Below are 14,975 nucleotides of genomic sequence, written 5' to 3' on the forward strand. Positions count from 1 at the left end.
GTTCACATGAGTTGCCTCCTTTTTTACCTGTCTTTTTTGGCGACAAGGATTTGGCCTAGGAGTTAGATAAAAACCATTGACTGCTACCTGCCTCTGACCCTACTTTCATGCTCTTCCACTCAAGTGTGTTGTGAGATATTATTTTACACAGTGTTGTTGTATGTGGAGGTTTACACAGTAGTGATGCATTGCCTCTGCATCAGGTGTAGTTACATGTGCAATAGTGTGTTGCTCTGGGGTTAGATTACTGCCTTGTCTCTAAGGTTGTGAAGAATGGCTGTTTTGTGCTGTTGAGCGACAAAGTCTGTGCCTTTGAATGTAAGGATTGTAGGTTTGAATCTGGGCAGTCCTGGGGTCAGTTTTCTGAAAGCTTTATCTCAAATATCAGGCCTGCTCTCTCCTTGATCAGAAAAGTTCAAGATTCAAGATTCTTTATTTGTCACGTGCATACAAGTATACAGTGAAATGCAAAAGTGACAGTGCCACAGAGGAGTGCAACAATAAGTTTGAAAATAAATAGAATATAAACAGCAGTATAAACAGCAATGTAAGCAATGTACACAATGGAATGGCTATATACAATGGCAATGACAGGTTAACAGTACAGTTAATTACAGTGAAAGATGAGTCTGCAATGGGTAGTTATGTGTGTGCGTATGTGTTATGATGTCTGAGTTTGTGAGTGACTTGAGGGGGGCACTGGTGGGGTCATCGTTGATGATGATAATGGCATGGGGGAAGAAACTCAGTCTAAGCCTCTCTGCAGCTGGAACAGTCCATTTTTCGGGTGGTGAGGGTCCTTCATTATCCTGCAGGCTCTGGTCCTACACCTGCTGGTGTACAGGACATGGAGGGGGGGGGGGGTTGGAGCTCCCATGGTCCTTTCTGCAAGGCGTACCACCCTTTGCAGAGTTCGCCTGTCCTGGTCCAGGTAGGCTTTCTCATTGTTGTCTGAGATCAGCCCCACCATGACTCGTGGGTGTACAGGGAGTAGAGGAGGGGACTAAGGACGCAGCCCTGGGGGAACCCTGTGCTCAGGATGAGTGAGCTGGAGGTGTGTCTACCCACCCTCACCACCTGTGGCCTGGACGTCAGGAAGTCCAGGATCCATGCACACAGGGGAGTGTTTAGTTTTAATCCAATCATTTTATCAGCCAGTCTGGTGGGGACTATAGTATTGAACGCTGAGCTGTAATCTATAAACAGCATTCTCACATAGCCCCCCTTCTCACTGTCAAGGTGAGAGAGAGTGATGTGGAGGACCTGGGAGACTGCATCATCCGTGGATCTATTTGGTCTATATACGAACTGCAGCGGGTCAGAGGGAGGGAGGAGCAGATGAAGTCCTTAATCAGCCTCTCAAAGCACTTCATGACCACTGAGGTTAGAGCCACGGGTATGTAGTCATTCAAGCAGGCTGGGCACAGGGACGATAGAGGATCTTTTAAAACAGGTGGGTACTGCAGAATTAGCCAGTGAGAGGTTGAATATAGTCGTGAACACAGGAGCTAGCTGGTTAGCACAGGTCTTCAGTACTCGCCCAGGTATGCCATCCGGGCCAGCAGCTTTCCTTATATGCACCCTCAGCAGAGCTTGTTCAAAGTTGTTCATTGTCAACTGTTTTAAGAACAGGTGTAGCTGCTACAGTTCTCAATCTCTTGAGCACATTTCTTGAAACAGTGTTCAACTTTTAAAAACAGTTAACACGTTTACCAAAACACCACATTTCTTTTTCAAAATGCACTGTAACTCATAACTTAGAACATATGTCACAAAAGCTAATCAGTGCATCAAAAAAGTATCCTTTGTTTCAAGTTTCAAGTTTATTTGTTACGTCTCATACACGAGTGCAGGGAGTAAAATTCTCATTATTAGTCATTATTATTGTAAGAGGTGTTGTTAAAGTGACTGTGTGCTAGTAGAGTCCATTCTGTGGGTGTTCTGGGGGTAAGTCATGGGTTTGGGGTAGGCTTGTTCATGAGCCTGATGGCCTGAGGGAAGTAGCTGTTGGAGAGCCTCTGAGTTTTGGCCCCGAGGCCCTGGAGGAGGCTCCGTCTTTTGGACGGCAACAGTTCATACAGGCTGTGATTGGGGTGGCTGGGGTCTCTGATGATCCTCCGGGCTTTGCTGACACATCGCTTGTTGTATATGTCCTGGATGGAGGGAAACTCACATCCACTGATGCGCTCAGCTGTCCGCACCACCTTCTGCAGCGCCTTGCGGTTGAGGGCGGTGCAGTTGCCGTGCCAGGCAGTGATGCATCCCGTCAGGACGCTCTCGGTAGTGCCCCTGTAGAAGGTCCGCAGGATCTTGGGCCCCATGCCAACCTTCCTCAGGGGCCCAAGATCCTGCGGACCTTCTACTTTGTCATATAATGAAAAGTTCAATCCACTACTCATTTCATAATGACACACTAAACAGTAACTATAACCATCAATATTCATTGCAGGTTGGACAACTTTTATTTGAAAACAAATCTGAAAAGCTGTAAGACATTGTACTTTATAGTTTGTTAGCACTGCACCTGTTACAGAGAATATTATTGCGTACTGTGAAAACGTGTTCTTTATTTGAAGGAGAAGACAAACTACTTCTTACTTTTAGCTATTTATTTATATGTCAAAATTCTAGGCTTGTACAAGGACCACTTTTGGAGAAGAAAATCACAGTCAGCAAGCTGTTAATCTGTAACCAACCCTCCAAAAATGGATGCATTCAAACAGTCAAACAAAGCATTTACAGTAAACAAAATGATTGTGATTGGCTATTTGGTTGGGGAGGAACCGTGGTTTAGACTTGGCATCCCTTGTTGTTCACGGGCCATCACATTAGTAAATTTAGCACACTGCAGTAATGTATTTTTATTATAGCAATAATAAACTGTTTTTATAAAAATAATTTCTAACAGTACTATAAATATAAATCATGTTCATCTCAAATATTCAGAATCAAGCAGGTAGTTGCGACAGCAAAAATGGCATTACTGTAGAACACAAAAAGTGCCCCAAAAAAAACATTTACAGTAATCTCTTCTCTCCTGTATGCCAGGCCACATGTTATATTTACGATGACCTATTTCATTTGTGATAACAGACTGATTGTTAGTTGAACTGTTGAGCAATGAGAGTTTATACGTATGGAGTAGAGATTAACTATAATGGGAGAAATAGCTAAATGCTGTAAAGGAAATAACTCCGTTTTTTCACTTACTCAATAGATGTTTGTCTTATATACTGCAGTTGGCGATCTTTTGCGTTTTGTGTGAAGGCAACATCGTTTAGCTGAAAATATTCCTTTGTGCTCGTATGTTATTGCTGTGCGTGTGTGACCTTCAGTTTCATACTAATAGTTGAAGAATCAATCAGCCCCTACAATGGCCTTGGAAGAAGTTGTTGCCTTCACCTAACAAATTACAGTAAGAAAGAATTGTTTTGGTTTTGTTTGATTGTGTTTTAGATTTGAGTTTACATGAGTTGCCTCCCTTTTTACCTGTCTTTTTGGCTCCAGTGATTTGGCCTGGGAGTTACATCAAAACCATTTACTGCTACCTGCCTCTGACCCTACTTCCATGCTGTTCCACTCAAATGTGCTTTTACACAGTGTAGTTGTATGTGTATGAGTTTTACACAGTTGTGATGCTTCTGCTCTCTAGCAGTGGTTGCTAGTCACGGTTCATACAACCTTCACTCACAGTCTAGGATTCAACTCCATATACCAAAAGTCAGAACATAACTTTGTAAAAAAGTTTTTGGACAGTCCACCACTCACAATGTCTGGAAAGAAAACAGGTGTAGCTACGTGTGCAGTAGTCAGTTTCTCTGGAGTTAGATTTCTGCCTTGTCTAGAAGGTTGTGAAGAGTGGCTGTGATGTTCTGTTGAGTGATATAGTCTGTGCCTTTGAATGTAAGGAAGCTAATGCAATACTTTATCGCAAATGTCAGGCCCACTCTCTCCAAGATTAGCAAAATTGTTCATTGTCAAATGTTTTAAGAACAGGTGTAACCGCACCACGGTTACAGTTTTTCTCGATCGCTTAAGCACATTTCTTGAAACAGTATTCAACTTAAACAGTTAACACATACCCCTTAATTTCATAATGACACACTAAATAGTAACTATAAACATAAATACTCATTGCAGGTTGGACAACTTTAATTTGAAAACAAATGTGAAAAACAGTTAGAACAGTTATTTCACACAGCAGAAAAACATTGTACTATATAGTTTATGGTAGTACTGCGCCTGTTACAGAGAATATGATTGCGTATTATAAATATAAATCAAGTTCATCTCAAATATTCAGAGTCATGCAGGTAGTTACAACAACAAAAATGGCATGACTGTAACACAAAAAAACATTTACAGTCATCTATTCTCTCCTGTATGCCAGGCCACATGTTGTATTACTGATGACCTATTTCATTTGTGAGTACAGGCTGATTGTTAGTTGAACTGTTGAGCAATGAGAGTTGACATGGAGTAAGATGAACTATAATGGGAGAAATAGCTATATGCTGTCAAGGAAATAATTCCATTTTGTTGTCAACACTTACTCAATAGATTTGTGTGTCTTATATACTGTAACTTTTGTGAAAGCAATTTTTAGCTGAAAAACTTGTGCTCATGTATGTTATTGCTGTGCATATGTGACTTTCAGTTTCATCCAAATAGTACTAATAGTAAATAATAATTGAGCAAAACTGCAACTTCCTGTCTTGTGTCTGCGAAGTTAAGTATTGCATGTTGGTGGCATTGGAAATGTGCATTTGTTGTCAGCAGCTTGGTGGCGTCATGGTATGGAACATGCCCCATGAGCAGAATGTGGCTATTTGAAATGTTCATGCTACTGATGTTGTTGCACTTCTTTTTTTTTTTTTTTTTGCAGGTGTCTGCGAGTGATGTCTTTGCGTCCCAGTGGTGTAATGGTAAAGGACAGGTCCCGCAAGCCCAGCTGAGGCCATGAGGTAAGTTGAGCAAGTGACCTTCCTTTGGAAGGTTTAGGTGGTGGCTAATTATTGGTAAAGATGCTTCTTAGAAGAAGAATTTTATATATATATATATATAATATTCTTCTTCTTAAGAAGCATTTTTACCAAGAATTAGCCACCACCTAAACCTTCCAAAGGATGGATGGGGAGAGAGATCTAAAACAAAATTGGGGGGGTTATTCATTTAACAATTTTAATAACAGCTTTCTTCTCGATAACCGCTGCTGGACATTGTTCTGGAAGGGCGGGGGGGGGACACTCCCTCACATCCCCCCCACTTTCCTTTTGTCCGAGCCTTGTCCGCAGCCACTCCCTCACATGCCCCCCACTTCCCTTTTTTTTTGTCCGAGGCTTGTCCGCACCTTCAAGTCACCAACCGTGGTGACATACCGCTGGTCAGACCCTGCACCGATGTTCCGGTAAGCCACCGGAGGCAGCACGGCTCCTCTATCTTGCGATAGCAGCCACAGGGTCTCGCACATGTTCCAGAGCCATGACCGGGTCTCGAACCTCTAACCCCGTTATGATGGGGCAAGGTACTAACCGCACAGCCACGACTCCTTCACACTTTACATACTTCGTTTCTTTTATTTGACTTTTTTTTTTTTCTTTTTTTTTTTGAACCCGTCTACTGATGTAAATGTCAAAATTACGAAGAGATGTGTGTTTGTTGTGAGCAGCCCAGTGGTGCAATGGTAAAGCACTTGCTCTCTAAGTAGAAGGTTGCTGGTTCGAACCCAGCTGAGGCCATGAGAGCTGCACAGTGAGTGCAGCTGAGGCCGTGGGAGGAAAGCGCAGAGAGGAAGATAAAAGGGAGTAGAGATTGTTAACTCTAAAAAAAACAACCTTCATGTGACAGGTAGTTTTATTGAAATTTCTCCTTAAATCCCTTTAAGTGCTGTAAAATTTTTCTCGTCTCCTCTTCATAACCGCTGCTGTACATTGTTCTGGAAGGGCGGGGGGGGTAACCCCTTAAATCCCCCCCCACTTTTGTCCGAGCCTTGTCCGTTTCTGACACAGCGCTGGTCCGAGCCTTGTCCGCACCTTCTGACCCTGCACCGATGTCCGGTGAGCACGGCTCCTCTACCTTGCGATAGCAGCCACAGGGTCTTGCATGTGTTCCAGAGCTGTGAGCAGGTCTTGAACCTGTAACCTCCTGATCTTGGAGGAGCGGTATTAACCGCTGAGCCACAGCGCCTTCACACTTTACACACTTCGTTTCTTATATTTGACTTTAAGGTTTGAGGAAACATATTCAAAAGCTTGTTCTAAACCTAGCGCCATGACCAGGTCTTGAACCTCCAACCCCCTGATCTTGGAGGAGCAGTATTAACCGCTGAGCCATGACTTCTTCACACTTGACACACTTCGTTTCTTATATTTGACTTGAAAGTTTGAGGAAACATATTCAAAAGCAAGTTCCAAAAATGTGGTCCACAGCCACCACCAGGTCTTGAACCTCCAACCCCATTATGATGGGGCGAGGTACTAACCGCAGAGCCACAACTCCTTCACACTTTACAGACTTCGTTTTGAATGTTTGACTTGAAGGTTTGACAAAACCTATTCAAAAGCATGTTCCAAACCAAGCCTTGAACCAGTAATCTCTTATAGATGAGGCAGAGTTTGTGTGCACAGAGCCACCACTGCTTCTAGGTTTGTCATGCTTCTTTTTATATATTTGACTTGAATGTTTGAGGAAACACATTCAAAGGGAAGTCCCAAACCACATTGGTGATTTCTTACAGGTGAGGCAAAGTTATTTGCACAGAGCCACCACCACAATTCGCTTGCATCACAATTGACTCACACTCCAGAACAGGTTTGAATGCTCAACCTTCTTAGAAGTCAAAGATCTTCCTGAATAGTCACAGCTATTTCATGTTGCTGGTGCTTCTGTTCATGTAACACTGCTTTGTCTTTATTTCAATTCACATTTCTGGAAAATGTCAATAGTAGTGAAAAAATGTTTCTCGAGAGCATGTGTGGTGCACATCCATGGATGGCAGTACACAGAAATAGGAGTGCAGAATTATGACAAAGACCATGCATATGCCATGAGGCTAAACCAAGATGGCCGCCTTAGCCTTTACAAAATGGTCCCTGCATGCTCATGGTGCCATCTTGAAACCTTCATGGCTTTTGTATTTTATTTCTCTCCGATATTCAGAGTTTAATATCCTTGGTAAGACATCATTTTACTGGCCTGCACTTTGCTGACACATTAACCCTTTGAGATATTCAAGAGCTTGTTTGACTCATGTTTGCTCACTATTTTAGCAGTATACTTTCTTGACATATTGAATAATGAATTTGACACCTGTGACATAAGTCTTTGTCACTTGGTGCAGATCTTTTCTTCTCTGCAATTATGGTACAAATACCAACTGACCTAAAAGTTGGAAGTAACTTCACAATACGTCAAGAAAGTATACTGCTAAAATAGTGAGCAAACATGAGTCAAACAAGCTCTGGAATATCTCAAAGGGTTAATGTGTGTCAGCAAAGTGCAGGCCAGTAAAATGATGTCTTACCAAGGATATTAAACTCTGAATATCGGAGAGAAAAAAAATACAAAAGCCATGAAGGTTTCAAGATGGCACCATGAGCATGCAGGGACCATTTTGTAAAGGCTAAGGCGGCCATCTTGGTTTAGCCTCATGGCATATGCATGGTTTTTGTCATAATTCTGCACTCCTATTTCTGTGTACTGCCATCCATGGATGTAAAACCATTACAAAGGATTAAGCCTTTTTTAAGTCTTCTTCTTCTTCTTCTTCTTCAAGCCTCGAGGATCCATTCTGAGGAGAGCAGAAGAGCACACTTCAGGAAAAAAGGTACAGATTTGGGACGCAAAATTGTTTTACTTGCCTGCCAAAAGAGGAAAATCATGGCTAAAGTGAGTGATTTCCATATCAAATCATTTCTGGGTAAATGTCAGGTTACATACTTTACTTGTTTATAATTAAATTGCTCAAAAAGCAGCAAGAACTCTAGTTCGTTCCTAGGTTTTTTTAGCTGGCTATAATGTTGACCAATTTGTTGCCTACAGTTAATTTATGCAGCATTTCTGTTTGTAGTTGGATGCCTTTACATTTGTAGAGTTGCTTTGTAGCTGATTTTGTAAAATTGTCAGCAACTATTCGATAAGTTAGCGAACAGGTTATTTTTCTATCTTGCAAAATACAACAGTGCTATGCTAGCTCACACAACAAGAGAACTTTAGCTACATTTGCTTACCTTTGTATTCAGTCTTGCTGCATTTTACCCCAGTATTCTAAATGGCCAGTTTCATCATGTTTCAGCTGTTATCTGTACCTGCCAGGAACTGACCGTGTGCACTGCTAGTGCTGGCTAAAATGGGAAGAATGTAAAATGTTAACAAATGATTAGTTTATTTGAATGAGTTTTACTACCTTGAGCATGCATCCTATTGGAGTATAACATTAGCCGGTGACTAACACAACCTCTTAACTCATCAAAAACTGAGCGTTTGAGGGAGAGTAGCAGGGCTACATTTGTACAGAAAGACTACTGGAAAATGACAAAAACCTCATGTTTGGGTGAATCTAATTTGATCTGGTGAAGCCAAAACTCAAAGAAAACATTGGAAATCACAATTTGCAGACCTAAAAGCACTTACCGGATGCACAGAAAACACCTCAAAAACAGCCATTGCTAGAGTTAAAAAGCTTGCAGCAAGGAGTCCATCAGCAAAGGACTTGCTGGAGGTGTGTCCCAGTCCTTTTATACATGTGTCCCAGCCCCGCCCCTGAAGCCCATTGGCTAAAGGCAATATCGGATGAATTGATTGGGTTAGAGGCTCCTTTGCATTTTTTGCAATTCTTTTCTTAGAAAATAACCTTTCCAGAGCCATGACCGGGTCTTGAACCTACAACCCCCTGATCTTGGGGCGTGGTATTAACCGCTGAGCCACGACTCCTTTTGCGTTTTTTTGCAATTCGTTTCTTATACTTGACTTGAAGGTTTGAGCAAACATATTCAAAACCAAACCTAGTTCCAGAGCCATGACCGGGTCTCGAACCTACAACCCCCTGATCTTGGGGCGTGGTATTAACCGCTGAGCCACGACTCCTTTTGCGTTTTTTTGCAATTCGTTTCTTATACTTGACTTGAAGGTTTGAGCAAACATATTCAAAACCAAACCTAGTTCCAGAGCCATGACTGGGTCTCGAACCTACAACCCCCTGATCTTGGGGCGTGGTATTAACCGCTGAGCCACGCCTCCTTTTAATTTTTTTGCAATTCGTTTCTTATACTTGACTTGAAGGGTTGAGCAAACATATTCAAAACCAAACCTAGTTCCAGAGCCATGACCGGGTCTCGAACCTCCAACCCCCTGATCTTGGGGCGTGGTATTAACCGCTGAGCCACAACTCCTTTTATGTTTTTTTGCAGTCCGTTTCTTATACTTGACTTGAAGGGTTGAGCAAACATATTCAAAACTGAACCTAGTTCCAGAGCCATGACCGATGTATGAAGTATGAAGGAGTTGTGGCTCAGTGGTTAGTACCTCACCACATGATCAAGAAGTTGCAGGTTCAAAACCCGATCATGGGTCAGTGGTTAATACCTCACCCCAAGATTAGGGGATTGCAGGACTAGGCTCGGAGAAAAGTGGGGGGGGGGATTTAAGGGATTGCCCTTCCAGAACAGTGTTCAGCAGTGGTTGTCAAGAAACAGAAGTCAGGAAATAGCTTTTTCAGGATTTTAATTAGATTTTTACAAAGAATTACCTATCACTGTCCATGGTAATGTCTTCTGTTCACTCTGCCTCCCTCTCATGGCCTCAGCTGGGTTTGAACCAGCAACGTTCTGCTTATGGGACACGTCCTATACCATTGCATCACCGGGCAGGTCACAACAAACACACATCTCTTCAGAATTTTGACGTTTACATCAACAGACACGTTTATTAAAAAAAAAAAAAAAAAAAAAGTCCAACAACATCAATAGCATGGAAATTTCAACCAGCTACCATGCTTCATGCCATACCATTGCACCCCCAAGCTGCTCACAAAAAAATAAACACAAATATCTCTGCTAGGAGCAGGTGCCATTGGCAGTCACATTGCTAAAGGAAGGATTACGTTTTTTCTTCTTTTATTTACAGTAGAGGAACTGTACAGAGGGGTAGTGGGGGTGAAGAAGTCTTTAGGAGGGACAGTCAAGATGTAGCCTGAAGACATGGGTCTTCGGTCTACGGCGGAAGATAGGTAGTGACTCTGCAGTCCTGCAGTGAATGAGATCGGAGGAAGCTCGAGCAGAGTGGAGGGTCTCCGTGACAGCAACGAGAGCAGTCTCAGTAGAGTGCCCAGCCTTAAAGCCGGATTGGTGAGGGTCAAGGAGGTTGTTCTGAAGGAGATAGTGAGACAGTTGGTTAGAGACAACACATTCAAGGGTTTTAGATAAAAAGGAGAGAAGGGATTATGTAGTTATAGACAGCAGACGGGTCAAGATTTGGTTTCTTGAGAAGAGGCTTGACTCTGGCTGTCTTAAAGACAGCTGGGACAGATCCTGTGGATAAAGAGCAATTGATTATGGTGGTAAGGAACGGAAGGTGGTCTTTGGAAATGGATTGGAGAAAGGGTGAGGAGATAGGATTGAGAGGGCAGGTGGTTGTTCGCTTGGATGTGACAAGTTCAAGTATATCATCAGGGGAGAGGGGGCAAAGAGCTGATAAACTAGAGACCGAGGGTAGTGCAGTGGGTTTGGGAGGAGTGGTAGCAGTGTTGGCGAGAGGTTGAGAGAAGGAGCTGCGAATGTCATCAACCTTCTTTTCAAAGTAGGTGACAAAGTCATCTGCAGACAGGGAGGGGGGAGGGGTTGAGGAGTGAGGAAAATGTGGAGAACAGTTTCCTTGGGTCAGAGGCAGAGGTTGAATTTTGGAATGTTAAGCAAGAAGCTTTAGCAGCTGATGCAGAGGAGGTGTAGATGAGGAAGAGAGACAGATAAGGTTTTAAGTCATCAGGGAGGCCGGTTTTACTCCATTTTCTCTCAGCTGCAGGTTGGGACGAGTGGATACAGTGAGGGTAGAGTCTGACTGGGAGGGGGGGGATTTGAGGGGGAAGGGAGAAGGATAGAAAATGATGGTCAGAAACTGGAAGTGGGGTAACAGTAAGGTTGGAGGTATGGGAGGATCTAGTGAAGACAAGGTCGAGCTGATTGCCCGCCTTATGAGTCGGAGGAGAGTGGGAAAGGGTAAGGTCGAACGAGGAGAGAAGGTCAAGTAGTCCAGACGAGTGAAACTTCTCTGACTGGATGTTGAATTCACCCAGTAGTGTGAACGTTGTGCCGTCCTCAGGGAAGAATCTTAGAAGGACATCCATCTCTTCCAAAAAGTCACCAAGTTGACCTGGGGGACGATAGATAACAACAATGTGAAGTTTGACAGGGATGGTGACAGAAACAGCATGGAATTCTAAGGTGGATATGGACAGGTGTGACAGGGGAAGGACATTATGTGACCACTTTGGTGAGACCTGTGGAGCCTTGTGCCACCCCCTCGACCAGAGAGTCTAGGGGAATGAGAAACGGAGTATTGGGGAGGGCTGCCGGAGTAGCTGTGTTTTCCGGTGTAATCCATGTCTCTGTGAGCGCTAGGAAGTGGAGGGACATGAAGCGGGCATAGGCTGAGCCTCTGCTTTCCGGACCGCTGACTGGCAGTACCAAAGTCCTCCCGTGGCAGTGAGGTTGTTATCAGTTGAGCATGGTGGGTAGACTAGATTAGATGGGTTGCGGGGGGGGGGGGGGAATACCAGATTGGGGAGAAAGCACATTGTGGTAGTTACAGGTATAGAGAGAGGGTTTATAGGCAATACGAGATGCAGGTACCGCTAAATACACTCAAGAGTAGCGAAAACAAAAAACTAGTACTTAGCCGTCCGGCCCTTCTCTCAGGCCTTCCTCGATGGACTCCGCAGGTTGACTCCTTCGTCTTTGTGTCAGGCGTCTTCGTGTCAGGAGGCTGTCGCAGAGGCAGAGTTAGTGTTGACAAACAAAACTGAATTATTTCCTTTCGAGCATTTAGCTATTTCTCCCATTATAGTTAATCTCTACTCCATACGTGTAAACTCTCATTGCTCAATAGTTCAACTAACAATCAGCCTGTTATCACAAATTAAATTGGTCATCGGTAATATAATATGTGTCCAGGCATACAGGAGAACAGATTACTGTAAATGGTTTTTTTGCACTTTTTGTTGTTGATTGATTCTGAATATTTGAGATGAACTTATTTATATATATTTATTGTAAGCAATCATATTCTCTGTAATAGGTGCAGTACTACCATAAACTATACAGTAAGTTTTTTCTGCTGAGTGAAATTCTTACTGTTTTTCACAATAGTTTTCAAATGTAAGTTGTCCAACCTGTAATAAATATTGATGGTTACTATTTAGTGTGTCATTATAAAGTGAATGGTAGACTGAACTTTTCATTTGATGACAAAGGATACTGTTTTGATGCACTCATAAACCATTGTGACGTGTTCTAAGTTGTGAGAGTTAAAGTGCATTTTGAAAAGAAACGTGTTAACTGTTAAGGGGTACGTGTTCACTGTCTTCAAAAGTTGAATACTGTTTCAAGAATTGTGCTGTAGCGATCGAGAAAAACTGCAACTGTGGAGCAACTACACCTGTTCTTAAAACAGTTGACCATTAATAACTTTGCTGATCTTGGAAAAAGTGGGCCTGACATTTGGGATAAAATATTGCATTAGCTACAAGGCTTTCAGAAAACTGACCCCAGGACTGTACCCAGATTCAAACCTACAATCCTTACATTCAGAGGCACAGACATTGTCACTCAACACCACATAATAGCCACTCTTCACAACCTTGTCGACAAGGCAGGAATCTAACCCTAGAGCAACTCACTACTGCACATGTAGCTACTCCTGTTTATTTTTAGCAGACATTGTGAGTGGTGGAGAGTCAAAAACCTTCTATACCAAGTTATGTTCTGACTCTTGGTATACGGAGTTGAATCCTAGACTGTGAGTAGAGGTTGTATGAACCATGACTAGCAACCACTGCTAGAGAGCAGAGACAATGCATCACTACTGTGTAAAACTCCACATACTTGCATGTAAAAGGATATGCAGGTAGCAGTCAAGGGTTTTGATGTAACTCTCAGGCCAAATCCCTGTAGCCAAAAAGACAGGTAAAAAGGGAGGCAACTCAAGGAAACTCAAATCTAAAACACAATCAAACAAAACAATTCTTTCTTACTGTAACTTCTTTGGTGATGGCAACAACTTCTTCAAAGGCCGTTGTAGGGGCTGAGTGATTGATTGGCAATGAGATTCAACTGGGCTCCAACAAGGGCTAGCTGGAGGGGCGTGGCATTGGGGGTGGGGTTGTGAGGGGGAGGGGGTTATGAAAGTGAGTTCATGTTCTCACATTTTTGGGAAGATTTCTGACACCTCAGTGGTGGTGTGGTTAAGACCTGTGTGTGAAGTCTACAAAGTCCCTGGTTGAAACTAACTTTAACTAAAATATAAAATGTTCTACTTACTAACAATCTTTTATGACATAATTAAACTGCTGTGGGACAATTAAACACAGTTAAAACACTGCTTTGTCTTTATTTCAATTCATATTTCTGGAAAATATAAATAGTAGTGAAAAGGTGTTGTACTGGGTGTTGAACCTGCAATCCCCTGATCATGGGGCAAGATACTAACCACACAGCCACCCACTCACTGTACATGCCTTGTTTTGTATGTTTCACATCAAGGTTTGCTGAAACATGTTAAAAAGCAAGTTCTAACCCTAGCCTTGAAGGATGCGGCTTTGGAGGTAAATGGACTGGGCAGATTTAGCTGCAATCCAGAAGTGAACAAACACATACCCACACACACACAAACCCATACACATGTACGCGCGCGCACGCACGCACACACACACACAAACCCATACACATGTACGCACACACACAAAGCAGAGCTTTGAGGTGTCTCCCCTTCTGTATTTAATAGTCTTGAAAAGTGTGTGTGAAGCAGATCCATGTCAGAATTTCCCTCTGCCATCGCACCTATAATTAGATTGACATCCCTCTCCCAATCAATGCATCCAATCTGGCCAGAGTATAACCAAGCATCCAGCCCATAGCCAGTTCCTGGTTCAATAAAGCCCCTTCAAACACGTATGGCTGCCTCATGCCCCTCTTCCTAATGTGGTGTGTGAATCAGGACAAGACTCCAATGATCTTTAGATAAGAAAACAAGGTGGATCGACTTCCTCTACTTCAAGACAAAAACAACAACCCCATTCTTTACTAACAAAGTGTTTATATTTCAAGGACCCTTGACTTAATGTTAACTTTTTGACTGCGTGCCTGACGCCACAGCTTTTGCCAAACTTTAACGATGCATCGTTGATGTCAATATGCATCTAATTTTCAAGGAAATAAATATAAGCTTCTATTAGGATGTGAGGTTTTAATGCACAAAATAATCATTTCGGAGCTTAACGGGTTTGAGCTAAGACTGGTATTATTATGCTGTTAAAATACAGTCCAAGGACAAGCTCATCTGTGAAAAGAACTGCCTTAATAATAATGCATTTATTTTGTTGCGCTTTTCTCAGTAGTCAAAGACTACATTCCATGGTGAGAATGAGAATAGCTGGATAACAAGTAAAAAAGCGGTCAGTAAAAACAATAAAAATAATTAAAGCAAGTTTAAAAAGACGGGTTTTGAGGGATCGTTTGAAGGAGGTGATTGTGCAGATGCAGTGGCAGGTGACTGGTGGGAATTACAATCAACAAAATGTCACCATCTTTTAATTCACACATCATGACTTTTACCGTCTGAAAACTCTGTACAGGAATAAAATGTCTGATATTTACAGAGTGCTGCATAAAGCAATATTTACAGTAAGCACACGCAAGACTGACATTTATTCTTCGTTCACCCACTTCAAATCATGTTAAACCACACTAACCCTAATAACTAACCAC

This window comes from Argentina silus, assembly GCF_951799395.1.
Source record: "Argentina silus genome assembly, chromosome: 21".
Lineage (NCBI taxonomy): Eukaryota > Metazoa > Chordata > Actinopteri > Argentiniformes > Argentinidae > Argentina > Argentina silus.